We start from the raw sequence: 13,653 nt of genomic DNA, 5'->3' as shown, positions 1-13,653 counted from the left end.
ATTAAAAGAGGCATAGATGCTCATGAGGAGAACATAATTTTACCTCTATACAAGTCATTAGTGCGACCACACTTAGAATACTGTGAACAGTTCTGGTCTCCGGTGTATAAGAAAGACATAGCTGAACTAGAGCGGGTGCAGAGAAGAGCGACCAAGGTTATTAGAGGACTGGGGGGTCTGCAATACCAAGACAGGCTATTACACTTGGGGTTATTTAGTTTGGAAAAATGAAGGCTTAGCGGTGATCTTATTACTATGTACAAGTATATGAGGGGACAGGACAAAGACCTTTCTACTGATCTTTTTACTCTGAGGTCAGAGACGGGGACAAGGGGGCATCTTCTACGTCTGGAGGAAAGAAGGTTTAATCATAATTAGTGTTGAGCCACCCCCGTAGTGTTCGAGTTCGGTTCGGTTCGTCGAACACCCGTGTGTTCGCCGAACTGTTCGTCGAACTGTTCGTCGAACACCTTCGAACACCGTTAAAACCAATGGCAGGCAAACAAAAACACATAGAAACACATAGAAAACACATTCAAAGGTGTCCAAAAGCTGACAAACTGCTCAGAAGACACAACTAACACATGGAAAAGTGACAAGTACATATAGTCATGCGAAAATAAAAGAGGTGGAGGAGTAAAAGGAGGGGGAGACACAGATATAGGCATGTCATGCCCTTCTAAAATCCAAAAAGTGAGAAGCCGACACGGCCAGTCCGCTCCTGCCCGTGCCACCTCCGTGTCGCCGGGTTTGTGCCAGAGCCGCGGTGAACCCTGATGGCCAGCCCCCCTCTCCCAATACTGGTGCCTGTCCGCTGGTGGGTCGAGCGAGCCCCCCTGTGGTGGAGGCAGCTCTAAGCTTTTTAATTTAAATTGTCTCTCTAATTTGAATGAATACACTTTAAATCCATTTACAAGGATCTATTGGAGGGCAAGTCTCATGCCAGCAGCCGCGTAATTCCAGCTCCAGTAGCGTCCACTAAAGCTGCTGCAGTTAAAAAGCTTTTATAAGGATCGAGCTCGGCTCTCCACCGCAAGGCATCCTACTGCCAGTCCCAGCCCCTATGCCTTGGGGTGCCTCCTGATGCTCTTCACTGAGTATCCCATGGTCCCGAAGCATTTCCTTTGAAAAAATTAAGTGTCTAAACTACAGGTGGTGTAGCTTGCTTAACACCTGGGATAATCCGCTGACTAGCAGACACTGCTACTAGGCACAAAGTATTTCCTGGGCTAGATGCAGTTAAAAATTTGTAATTAGATACTCTCGTTGGATGCTGAGAAAGCATTCCATAGAGTCTCCTGGCACGCCATATATGATTCTCTTAAAAAGCTTGGGGTAGGGGTCTAGGGGACCCTTTTATAGCCAAAATCACGGCCCTGTATCGCAATACGTCACCTAGGCTGAAGATAAATGGAACTGTAGCACCCTGAGGGCTCGGTTGCTACAGACGTATTGAACCTCACCCAGAGGTGTGATATCTCACTCTCAGGTAAGGATGGAGTGTGGATCAGGACCCGACACCTGCATGCATTACACCACATTGCCGTGGGGCAGGGCGACCAATATGCCCCTGAGATGGGCACGACAGTCCCTGTCCCTGGCTGGAGTGGGGGGAGGGAACACTGAGGAAGGGGAACCCTGTAGTGCAGGAGCAGGGAGGAAGCAGTTCCTGGGTGCATTGAGAAGGGAGTATAAAAGGTGGGCACCATCTTAGTTCAGTGCAGAGAAGTCTGAGCAGAAGTGGCAGGGAGCAGGGGCTCTGCATGAGCTCTGCTCCGGAGGCGGGCCTAGTAACAGAGGCCCAGGCCTGGAAGAGGGAGAAGGAAGGAAGAGGAGCGGATAAGGCTCCAGGAACGAGGAATGAAGGGATCCCAGGGGTGCGGACGGGCGAGTCGCCACCGCACGCCCGAATCCACCTGCGTGGAGGGGTCAGGCCAAAGGGGGAGACCGGTCCCCGAACTAGTGGAGGCAGGAAACGACCCTCAGCTAGAAACCGGAGGCTCTGACATTTTATGTGGCGCAGCCCCTCGCTACACCCGCTAGGAAGGCACCACATAGGGTCAGGGAAACTGGCGCCAAGTTTACCAAGAGGAGGCCCGAGGCAGCCGGACAGAAGTGTTGGTAAGAAAGGCCAGACAAAGGACACACAAAGGGGGTCCTGTGAAGTGCTCCAAAGTTATCTGGGAGTTGTCTGAGCCCCTCACCTGGTGAGCACAGTACGACGTGGGCAGCCGTTACCTGCAGACGTGGTCTGGATAATAAGAACTGTGAGTAAAGGCCCTGGACTGCATCACTGACTCCGTGTCGTTACTGCTGCTGCCCTGCACCATCACCCCCATCCTCCGCATACACTGCCCTGAGGCTATACTCCTCCCGTGGGGAGTTATGCTACGCTCTGCTGCACCCACAACACCAGCCTCAGCGGTCTGCCCTGTAGCGGCGGTTCACTCTGACCGCAATCCACGGGTGGCGTAGTCGGACATTTAAACATCAAAACCACATAAATAGTTCCGCCACTGGTTTGACCGCCCTGAGCCACGGAACCGGGTCGCCGCCACGAAGACTACAACCACCAGCATCCACCAAAAAGGGTCCGGCTCCGGGTGTCCCAAGGCCCAGGGGGTGCGTCAGAACATTTTCATCACCTTTCACAATCACCAATGGGACAAGGCAGGGATGTCCTCTGTCCCCTCTCTTATACATCCTAGTGACGGAGCACCTGCTCTCATCAATTCGCCATAACCCCAATATTAGGTGGATTGAGGTGGGAGGCACCGAGTACAAGTGCTCTCTATTTGCTGATGATGTCCTAGTATATATCACTCAATCACATATATCCATCCATGCTGTTATGGCTGAAATAGATCACTTTGTTACATGGTAAAATTTTAAAATCAATGCAGCGAAGTCTGAGGCCCTCGATGTCTCCCTCCCCAAATTCATATAGGATTCCATCCAGTCCAACTTTCCCTTTGCCTGGCCCTCACAGGGTATCAAATACTTAGGAATTCCTATTCATAGAGACCTCTCCCATCTATGTTATCTTAATTTTGGGCCCTTTATTGAACAATTCCATACAGACCACGGTTGGCAAGTTAGAACTGTAAGATTCACTACGTGAACCGCTGGTGTTTTGTGGAAAAGCACATGTACACCGCGTTCCAAATTATTATGCAAAAAGTGTTTAGGAGTGATAAGGGAAGAATTTGTTTGTTTGTCAGTTAAACTCATTGATGGTGATGTGTGTCAGGGCTCTTTATATCACTGTAAGCAATTGCAGACACCTGTGCTAATTAGTTTGGCAGGTGTGTCCAATGAAAGGCAAGACTACTTAAGAAGGCTCTCTCACATTATTAAGCAGCCTACATTTTCTGCCAAAATGGGAAAGAAAAAGGATGTGTCGGCTGCTGAGAAGCAACAAATTGTGGAGTGTTTAGGTCAAGGCATGACTACAATCAACATTGTGCGATGATCAGGATGAAGTGTCTTGGCAATCAAGAAGTATGTAGCTGATTCACAGTACACACGTGTGCGTGCTGATAAGGGCAAATTGAGGACTCTTTCCTACAGGCAATTACGTCAGGTTGAAAGAGCAGCGGCAAAAAAGCCTTGTCATAGCAGCAGACAAGTTTTTGAAGCTGCTTGTGCCTCCAACGTCCCCCGAACAACAAGATGCAGGGTCCTTCAGAGGTTTGCAGCTGTGCATACGCCATCCTGTCGACCTCCTCTATCCACTTCACACAAGCAGAAACGGCTCCAGTGGGCCAAACATTACATGAAGACTGATTTCAAAACTGTTTTGTTCACGGATGAGTGCCGTGCAGCGCTCGATGGTCCAGATGGATGGAGTGGAGGATGGCTGGTTGATGGACACCCCACGCAAACACGGCTACAGCGCCAACAAGGAGGAGGTGGAGTAATGTTTTGGGCTGGAATCATGGGGAGAGAGATTGTCGGCCTCTTTAGGATCCCTGAAGGAGCTAAAGATGAACTCCATAATGTATGTGGATTTTCTCAAACAGCACTTCCTGCCATGGTTCAAGAAGAAGAACCGTGTATTTCACAGCAAGATCATTTTTCTGCATGATAATGCACCATCTCATGCTGCACATAAAACATCTGCATCTCTGGCTGATATGGGCATAAAAGGGGACAAACTTATGGTGTCACCCCCATGCTCCCCTGACCTCTACCCCATTCAGAACTTTTGGAGCATCATTAAAAGGAGTGTCTATGATGGCGGGAGGCAGTTCACATCTAAGCAACAGCTCTGGGAGGGTATTCTGTCCTCATGCAAAACAATTGAAGCAGAAACCATCCAAAACCTGACAGATTCAATGGACGAGAGAGTTCAGAAGTTCCTTTCGAACAAGGGGTCCTATGTGAAAATGTAACATCACCTAGAATAAAGTTTTGAGTTGAAAACTGTTTGATTTCAGTTTCTAAAAACCTGCTAATGCTTATAATTTCAAAAATGACCATTTTTTTGGTCTTTATTAAAATGAAAAGGTTGATCGAAAAGTTTGGGGGATCTAAGAGTGTGGCAACCCAGTAGTCATGATTACTTCGAATTCTGACAATATGAGGGTCATGCTGCAGGTAGTGCAGCAAGAAGGCACTTATGTGTCTTGCGCATCTCGGAGCCCCAAAATTATTTTCCGGGCTAGATGCAGCTAAAAATTATTTTTAATTTTAAATCTGGTGGAGCTTATTATAGATGGCCTAATAGGATCAGTGCTGCACACTGCTACAAAGCCCAAATTATTTTCCAGTCAAGATACAGATAAACATGATTAGTAATTTGAAAGCTTAAAACGTTTGGTAGGGTGATTTTAACCAATCATCAAGCTTTTACTCTCCCCAGGATGACACAGGGGTAGAAAAGTCGTTTCGGATCCATGATTTGTTCATCTTTATGAACGTGATTCTGTCTACATTATCAGTGGAGAGCCGCGTGCGCTTATCTGTCAGCACACCACCAGCAGCGCTGAACACACGTTCAGACAGAACGCTGGCTGCGGGGCATGACAAGATCTCCAAGGCGTAAGTGGCTAGCTCCGGCCATTTATCCAGATTGGAAGCCCAAAAAGAGCAAGGGTCCAGTGACACAGTCGTGGCTTCAATGTTTACTTGGAGATACTCCTGTACCATCGTCTCTAGGCGTTGACTATGTGTCAGACTTCTTGTCTCCTGTGGCCTTGCAAAGGATGGGCTAAAAAAGTGGTGAAATGATTCCGCAAAATTGATGTTACCAGCAGATACTGTGGTTCTGTTACGGTTTGAGTGCTGAACACTTGACGGTCCCACGGTTGGCAAGTTGGAACTGTGAGATTCACTACGTGCACCACTGGTATTTTGTGGAAAAGCACATGTAAGATTCTGCAACAGTCTCTGCTGATACTCCTGCATGCGTGCATCCCTTTCTATGGCAGGAATAATTTCTGCAAATTTACTTTTGTACCGGGGATCTAACAGTGTGGCAACCCAGTAGTCAGGATTATTTCTAATTCTCACAATTCGAGGGTCATGTTGCAGGTAGTGCAGCAAGAAGGCACTCATGTGTGTTGCGCATCCAGGAGCACCAAGTCCCTGTTGTGTTGGTGGCGAGGTAACAATCATGCTTCCTTCCTCTGTCCTCTCCCCCCAACCTCGCACAACAGAAATGTGATCAAGGTCTGCCTCATCTGATGAGTCTTCCATCAGTTCGTCCTCCACTTCTTCCTGGGCTCCTGCACCTTCCTCACTAGTTTGGCTGCTACCATGCGCCCTGGTAAAACCATCTCCCCCACCCTCACATGCCTGCCGCCTTGGTGCTGCCGACCTTCTGGACCTTGCAGATGTTAGCCCTTCCGCATACAACTCCTCCTCCTCTACTTCCTCCACCTCCTCTTGTGCCACCACCTGACTCCGAATTCTGTTTAACATGTGCTCCAGCATGTAAATTACCGGAATAGTCATGCTGATAATGGCATCGTCAGCACTAGTGTTGAGCCACCCCCGTAGTGTTCGGGTTCGGTTCGGTTCGTCGAACACCGGGATGTTCGAGGAACTGTTCGTCGAACTGTTCATCGAACACCTTAGAACACCGTCGAACACCGTTAAAACCAATGGCAGGCAAACAAAAACACATAGAAACACATAGAAAACACCTGCAAAGGTGTCCAAAAGCTGACAAACTGCTCAGAAGACACTCTCTTTAAAAAAGCCGGCCGGCAAATTCAGCAGCGGCATACACCGGTACCCGACAATTTAGACAAGAAGGAATAGAGCATCACACACAGATTAGATAGAAACATGTCAGTCACACATATAAGAAGCACAGTGACAGTGTTGGTTACTGCACTTGTCATTTAGTGTAAAGGATTTATTAAAAAAAATATTAGTGTTTTCATGCACCGTCTCTTTAAAAAAGCCGGCCGGCAATTCAGCATCTGTACCCGACAATTTAGAACAGAAAGAATAGAGCTTCACACATAGATTAGATAGATAGAAACATGTCAGTCACATATATAATAAGTACAGTGAGAGTGTTGCTTACTGTACTTGTCATTTAGTGTAAAGGATTTATTTAAAAAAATAATAGTGTTTTCATGCACTGTCTCTTTAAAAAAGCCGGCCGGCAATTCAGCAGCGGTACCCGACAATTTAGAACAGAAAGATAGAGCATCACACATAGATTAGATAGATAGAAACATGTCAGTCACATATATATGAAGTACAGTGATAATGTTGGTTACTGTACTTGTCATTTAGTATTAAAATAAAGGATTTATTATTAAAAAAATTGGCGTGGGGTTCCCCTTAATTTTAGGCTCTAGCGGAGGTTAAGCAGACGGCTGGGGCAGATGTTTGAAGCCTGGGAAGGGGGTAATACCCACGGAGCTTCCCAGGCTACTAATATCAGCCCCCAGCTGAATACATAGCCTTTACTAGCTATTAAAATGGGGGACCCCCCAAAAAAATGACGTGGGGTCCCCCCTAATTTAATAGCTAGCAAAGGCTAGGCAGACAGCTGGGGGCTGATATTAATAGCCCAGGAAGGGAGCCATGAATATTGGCCCCCTCCCAGGCTAGAAACACCAGCCGTCAGCCGCCCCAGAAATGGCGCATTCATAGGATGCGCCAATTCTGGCACTTAGCCTCGCTCTTCCACGCTGCCCTGGTGCGGTGGCAGGGGGTAATAGGGTTGGGGTTGATGTCAGCTTATAATGCCAGCTGACATCAAGCCCAGGTTAGTAATGGAGAGGCGTCTATAAGACACCCCCATTACTAACCCCATAGTCAAAGTTAAAAAAAACACAAACACCCAGAATAAAGTCCTTTAATTGAAATAAAGACACAATCTTTTATTGTTCTAAATTAAACCATACTTACCATCACGCCCATTCCAGCTGAAGCCAACGATCTCCTGCAATAAAAGAAAAATAATAAAGCAACCTCATCCTTACCTTTCCATGGTTCCCACGACAGCTTCAGCTCTGCTACATCGAGATGACAGGCTGGACCGCAGCAGAACGCTGCCATCCAGCCTGTCATCCCGCAGACACTGAGAAGCGCAGGCTTGCTTGCGCTGCTCAGCGTCTCTCTGTGACGACATCCAGATGAGCCGAGTTCATGTCCAATGAACTCGGCTCACCTCATGCACGTCACTGACAGCGTGGGAAAATTCTCACGCTGAAGCGCTGATTGCAGGAGAATTTTCCCACGCTGTCAGTGACGTGCAGGAGGTGAGCTGAGTTCATTGGACATGAGCTCACCTCATGCACATCACTGACAGCGTGGGAGAATTCTCCTGCACTCAGCACTTCAGCGTGAGAATTTTCCCACGCTGTCAGTGACGTGCATGAGGTGAGCCGAGTTCATTGGACATGACCTCGGCTCATCTGGATGCCGTCACAGCGAGACAGTGAGGAGCGCAAGCATGCCTGCGCTTCTCAGTGTCTGCGGGATGACAGACTGGATGGCAGCGTTCTGCTGCGGTCCAGCCAGTCATCTCGATGTAGCAGAGCTGAAGCTGTCGTGGGAACCATGGAAAGGTAAGGATGAGGTTGGTTTATTATTTTTCTTTTATTGCAGGAGATCGTTGGCTTCAGCTGGAATGGGTGTGATGGTAAGTATGGTTTAATTTAGAACAATAAAGAATTGTGTCTTTATTTCAATTAAAGGACTTTATTCTGGGTGTTGTGTTTTTTTTAAATACTTTACTAGAAATTCATGGCGGTCATGTCTAATACTGGCGTGACCCCATGAATTTTGGGCTTGGGGCCAGCTGATAATACCAAGCTGGCCCTAACCCCTTTATTACCCAGTGAGCCACCGCACCAGGGCCCTGGATGAGTTGGGTACAGCGCCAGAAGAGGGCGCTTCTATGAACGCGCCATTTTCCGGGGTGGCTGCGGACTGCAATTTGTAGCGGGGGGGGGCCCAGAAAGCTTGGGCCTCCCTGCGCTGCAGATTCCAGCCCCCAGCTGCCTAGTTGTACCTGGCTGGACACAAAAATAGGGCGAAGCCCCACGTACTTTTTTTTTAATTATTTCATGAAATTCATGAAATAATTAAGAAAAAAAGGCCTTCCCTATATTGTTGTGTCCGGCCAGGTACAAATAGGCAGCTGGTGGTTGGGGGCAGCCCGTTCCTGCCTGCTGTACCTGGCTGGACACAAATATAGTGCGAAGCCCCACTTCAATTTTTTTTAATTATTTCATGAAATTCATGAAATAATTAAGAAAAAAAGGGCTTCCCTATATTGTTGTGTCCGGCCAGGTACAAATAGGCAGCTGGTGGATGGGGGCAGCCCGTTCCTAACTGCTGTACCTGGCTGGACACAAATATAGTGCGAAGCCCCACTTCAATTTTTTTAAATTATTTCAGGAAATTCATGAAATAATTTAAAAAAAATTGACGTGGGGCTTCGCACTATATTTGTGTCCAGCCAGGTACAGCAGGCAGGAACGGGCTGCCCCCAACCACCGGCTGCCTATTTGTACCTGGCCGGACACAACAATATAGGGAAGCCCTTTTTTTCTTAATTATTTCATGAAATAATTTAAAGAAAATTGACGTGGGGCTTCGCCCTGTTTTTGTGTCCAGCCAGGTACAACTAGGCAGCTGGGGGCTGGAATCCGCAGCGCAGGGAGGCCCAAGCTTTCTGGGCCACCCCCGCTGCAAATTGCAGTCCGCAGCCACCCCGGAAAATGGCGCGTTCATAGAAGCGCCATCTTCTGGCGCTGTACCCAACTCATCCAGGGCCCTGATGCGGTGGCTCACTGGGTAATAAAGGGGTTAGGGCCAGCTTGGCATTATCAGCTGGCCCTAAGCCCGAAATTCATGGGGTCACGCCAATATTAGACATGACCACCATGAATTTCTAGTAAAGTATTTAAAAAAAACACAACACCCAGAAAAAAGTCCTTTAATTGAAATAAACACACAATTCTTTATTGTTCTAAATTAAACCATACTTACCATCACGCCCATTCCAGCTGAAGCCAACGATCTCCTGAAATAAAAGAAAAATAATAAAGCAACATCATCCTTACCTTTCCATGGTTCCCATGACAGCTTCAGCTCTGCTACATCGAGATGACAGGCTGGACCGCAGCAGAACGCTGCCATCCAGCCTGTCATCCCGCAGACACTGAGAAGCGCAGGCATGCTTGCGCTCCTCAGTGTCTCTCTGTGAGGGCATCCAGATGAGCCGAGTTAATGTCCAATGAACTCGGCTCACCTCATGCACGTCACTGACAGCGTGGGAAAATTCTCCTGCACTCAGCGCTTCAGCGTGGGAGAATTCTCACACTGAAGCGCTGAGTGCAGGAGAATTCTCCCACGCTGTCAGTGACGTGCAGGAGGTGAGCTGAGTTCATTGGACATGAGCTCACCTTATGCACGTCACTGACAGCGTGGGAAAATTCTCCTGCACTCAGCGCTTCAGCGTGGGAGAATTCTCACGCTGAAGCGCTGAGTGCAGGAGAATTCTCCCACGCTGTCAGTGACGTGCAGGAGGTGAGCTGAGTTCATTGGACATGAGCTCACCTTATGCACGTCACTGACAGCGTGGGAGAATTCTCCTGCACTCACCGCTTCAGCGTGAGAATTTTCCCACGCTGTCAGTGACGTGCATGAGGTGAGCCGAGTTCATTGGACATGAACTCGGCTCATCTGGATGTCGTCACAGAGAGACGCTGAGCAGCGCAAGCAAGCCTGCGCTTCTCAGTGTCTGCGGGATGACAGGCTGGATGGCAGCGTTCTGCTGCGGTCCAGCCTGTCATCTCGATGTAGCAGAGCTGAAGCTGTCGTGGGAACCATGGAAAGGTAAGGATGAGGTTGCTTTGTTATTTTTCTTTTATTGCAGGAGATCGTTGGCTTCAGCTGGAATGGGCGTGACGGTAAGTATGGTTTAATTTAGAACAATAAAGGATTGTGTCTTTATTTCAATTAAAGGACTTTATTCTGGGTGTTTGTGGTTTTTTTAACTTTGACTATGGGGTTAGTAATGGGGGTGTCTTATAGACGCCTCTCCATTACTAACCTGGGCTTGATGTCAGCTGGCATTATAAGCTGACATCAACCCCAACCCTATTACCCCCTGCCACTGCACCAGGGCAGCGTGGAAGAGCGAGGCTAAGTGCCAGAATTGGCGCATCCTATGAATGCGCCATTTCTGGGGCGGCTGACGGCTGGTGTTTCTAGCCTGGGAGGGGGCCAATATTCATGGCTCCCTTCCTGGGCTATTAATATCAGCCCCCAGCTGTCTACCTAGCCTTTGCTAGCTATTAAATTAGGGGGGACCCCACGTCATTTTTTTGGGGGGGTCCCCCATTTTAATAGCTAGTAAAGGCTATGTATTCAGCTGGGGGCTGATATTAGTAGCCTGGGAAGCTCCGTGGGTATTACCCCCTTCCCAGGCTTCAAACATCTGCCCCAGCCGTCTGCTTAACCTCCGCTAGAGCCTAAAATTAAGGGGAACCCCACGCCAATTTTTTTAATAATAAATCCTTTATTTTAATACTAAATGACAAGTACAGTAACCAACACTATCACTGTACTTCATATATATGTGACTGACATGTTTCTATCTATCTAATCTATGTGTGAAGCTCTATTCTGTCTGTTATAAATTGTCGGGTACCGCTGCTGAATTGCCGGCCTGCTTTTTTAAAGAGACGGTGCATGAAAACACTATTATTTTTTTTGATAAATCCTTTACGCTAAATGACAAGTACAGTAAGCAACACTGTCACTGTACTTCGTATATATGTGACTGACATGTTTCTATCTATCTAATCTATGTGTGATGCTCTATTCTTTCGGTTCTAAATTGTCGGGTACCGGTGTATGCCGCTGATGAATTGCCGGCTTTTCATGTTTCACTGTTGGCACTGTTCCCATCGATTTGGGCAATCACTGTAATGCCAGAACCACCATGGCTGTGGCATTACAGTGAGTGGCAGACAATCCCTGCATGATTGGTGCTCTAAATAGCGCCAGACATGCAGGACACGCTTTTGGTGCACGAACAGTTATCGAACATAACCTCGAACAGCCGAATTTTTTGCAAATCGTTCGGGTTCGTCGAACAACTCGAACACCGCCCAAAACAGCACGAATTTGAGATTGGCGAACAGTTCTAGTCGAACACCGCTCATCTCTAGTCAGCACTAAACATCTTCGTCGCCATTTCAAAACTGTGCAGAAGGGTGCATAGGTCCCTGATCTGAGACCACTCCTCCAGCGTGATTTGCACCACCTCTGAATCTCGTTGGCCCAGGCTATACGTCAGAACGTATTGCACCAGGGCTTGTCGGTGCTGCCACAGTCGCTGCAACATGTGCAGAGTTGAATTCCACCGGGTAGGCACATCGCATTTTAGCCGGTGAAGTGGCAGGCCCAACGACTTCTGTAGAGATGTAAGTCGCTGAGCTGCGGGATGCGAACGGCGGAAGTGAGCACACAGCGACCGTGCCCTCTGCAGAAGGCCATCTAGTCTGGGATAGTGGGCTAAAAATTGCTGGACAACCAGGTTCAACACGTGAGCCATACAAGGCACGTGTGTGACATTGCCCCGGCGAAGGGCCGCACCCAGGTTTGCAGCATTGTCGCACACGGCCTTCCCTGGTTTCAGGTCCAGTGGAGACAACCATTCATGAAATTGGTTCTCCAGAGCTGACCACAACTCCTCAGCTGTGTGACTCACATTTCCCAGACATTTCAATGTAAAAACCGCCTGATGACGTTGAGCCCTACTGCCAGCATAGTAAGGAGGTGTGCAGGATCCCTTCTGCGCAGTTAGAAAGCTTGTGGCATGACCAGACAGGCTTTGGGTGCAGGTGGAAGACCGAGAGGAGGTTGAGGAGGCAGAAGCAGTGGAGGAACTTTGACATAAAGAGGATTGACGCACAACTCGTGGGGACGGCAAGACTTGGACAGCAGCCCCTTGTCCTGCTGTCACCATAGTTACCCAGTGCCCAGTCAGCGACATGTAACGCCCCTGTCCATGCCTACTCGTCCAAGTGTCTGTGGTGAAATGCACCCTGTCACACACAGAGTTTCTCAAAGAAGCGGTGATGTTGTGTGCGACATGCTGGTGGAGCGCAGGCACACCTTTCTTTGAGAAGTAGTGCCGACTGGGCATCTGGTACTGGGGCACTGCGACGGACATAAGGTCTCGAAAATCCTCTGTGTCCACCAGGCGGAAAGGCAGCATTTCTGTAGCCAAGAGCTTGCAGATGGTGAAATTCAACCTCTTAGCTTTCTCATGGCTAGGAGGAAATGGTCATTTACTTGTCCACATCTGAGGGACCGAGGGCTGGCTATTGTGTTTAGACGGGGTTGATAAGGGTGTCCCCGGCAAACTGCCAGTCTGTGAGGAAGATGCAGGCGGACATGTTAGGTTGCCTTCATCCAAAGGTGGTGCTATCGATGTTGGACAGCGCTCAACACCAGCTGGTGTTACCACCTCCAAAGAAAATGATGACCTGCCAATCACGCTGGCTGTTGCGGGTAAAGAGGTGGCAGGTCTGCGCCCCAAAACAGGTGTGACTGCTGTCCCCCCAGTCACAGAGGATGAAGAGGCCGCGGATGCACAAGACATCGCAGACAGTGGTTGGCCCGGCCGGCTAGGCCGCATTGTAGCACACTGAGCTTCCCACTGCAACTTATGCTTCATGTCCATGTGCCGGTTCATGCATGAAGTACTCAAACTATGTATTTTTTGGACTCTACTTAGCTTTTCCTGACAAATGTTACAGATAACACGAGTTGGGTCATCTTTATCGATCTGAAAAAATGCCCAGGCTATGCAAGGCTTAGCACCCATGCGACCTGAAGAGCCACCACGACTTGTGGTGAGAGGCAGAGTTGTGTTTGAGGATGCAGTTGTTGACGTGCTTCCAGTACTACGTCTCTGTCCAGGAAGGCGCAACCTGACCTCGTCGTCACTAGCATCTTCCTCCACCTCCTCTGCTGACCTCATCTCTTGGCTGACTGTGGGTTGACAGTAAGTGGGATCTCCGACCTCATCATCATCACCCTGTGCGTTATCACACCCGTCGTCCTCAGAGCCAACCTGTTCCTGCCCTGACAAAAAACTAAAGTTGTCGCTCCAATCAGGTATTTGAGTCTTATCATCGTCTTCCTCATTGTCTCCACCAA

Source organism: Phyllobates terribilis, unplaced genomic scaffold, assembly GCF_046119375.1.
Source record: "Phyllobates terribilis strain yellow unplaced genomic scaffold, ASM4611937v1 Scaffold_12__6_contigs__length_324123572, whole genome shotgun sequence".
Taxonomy (NCBI): Eukaryota; Metazoa; Chordata; class Amphibia; order Anura; family Dendrobatidae; genus Phyllobates; species Phyllobates terribilis.
Note: the sequence above shows the minus strand (reverse complement) of the source record.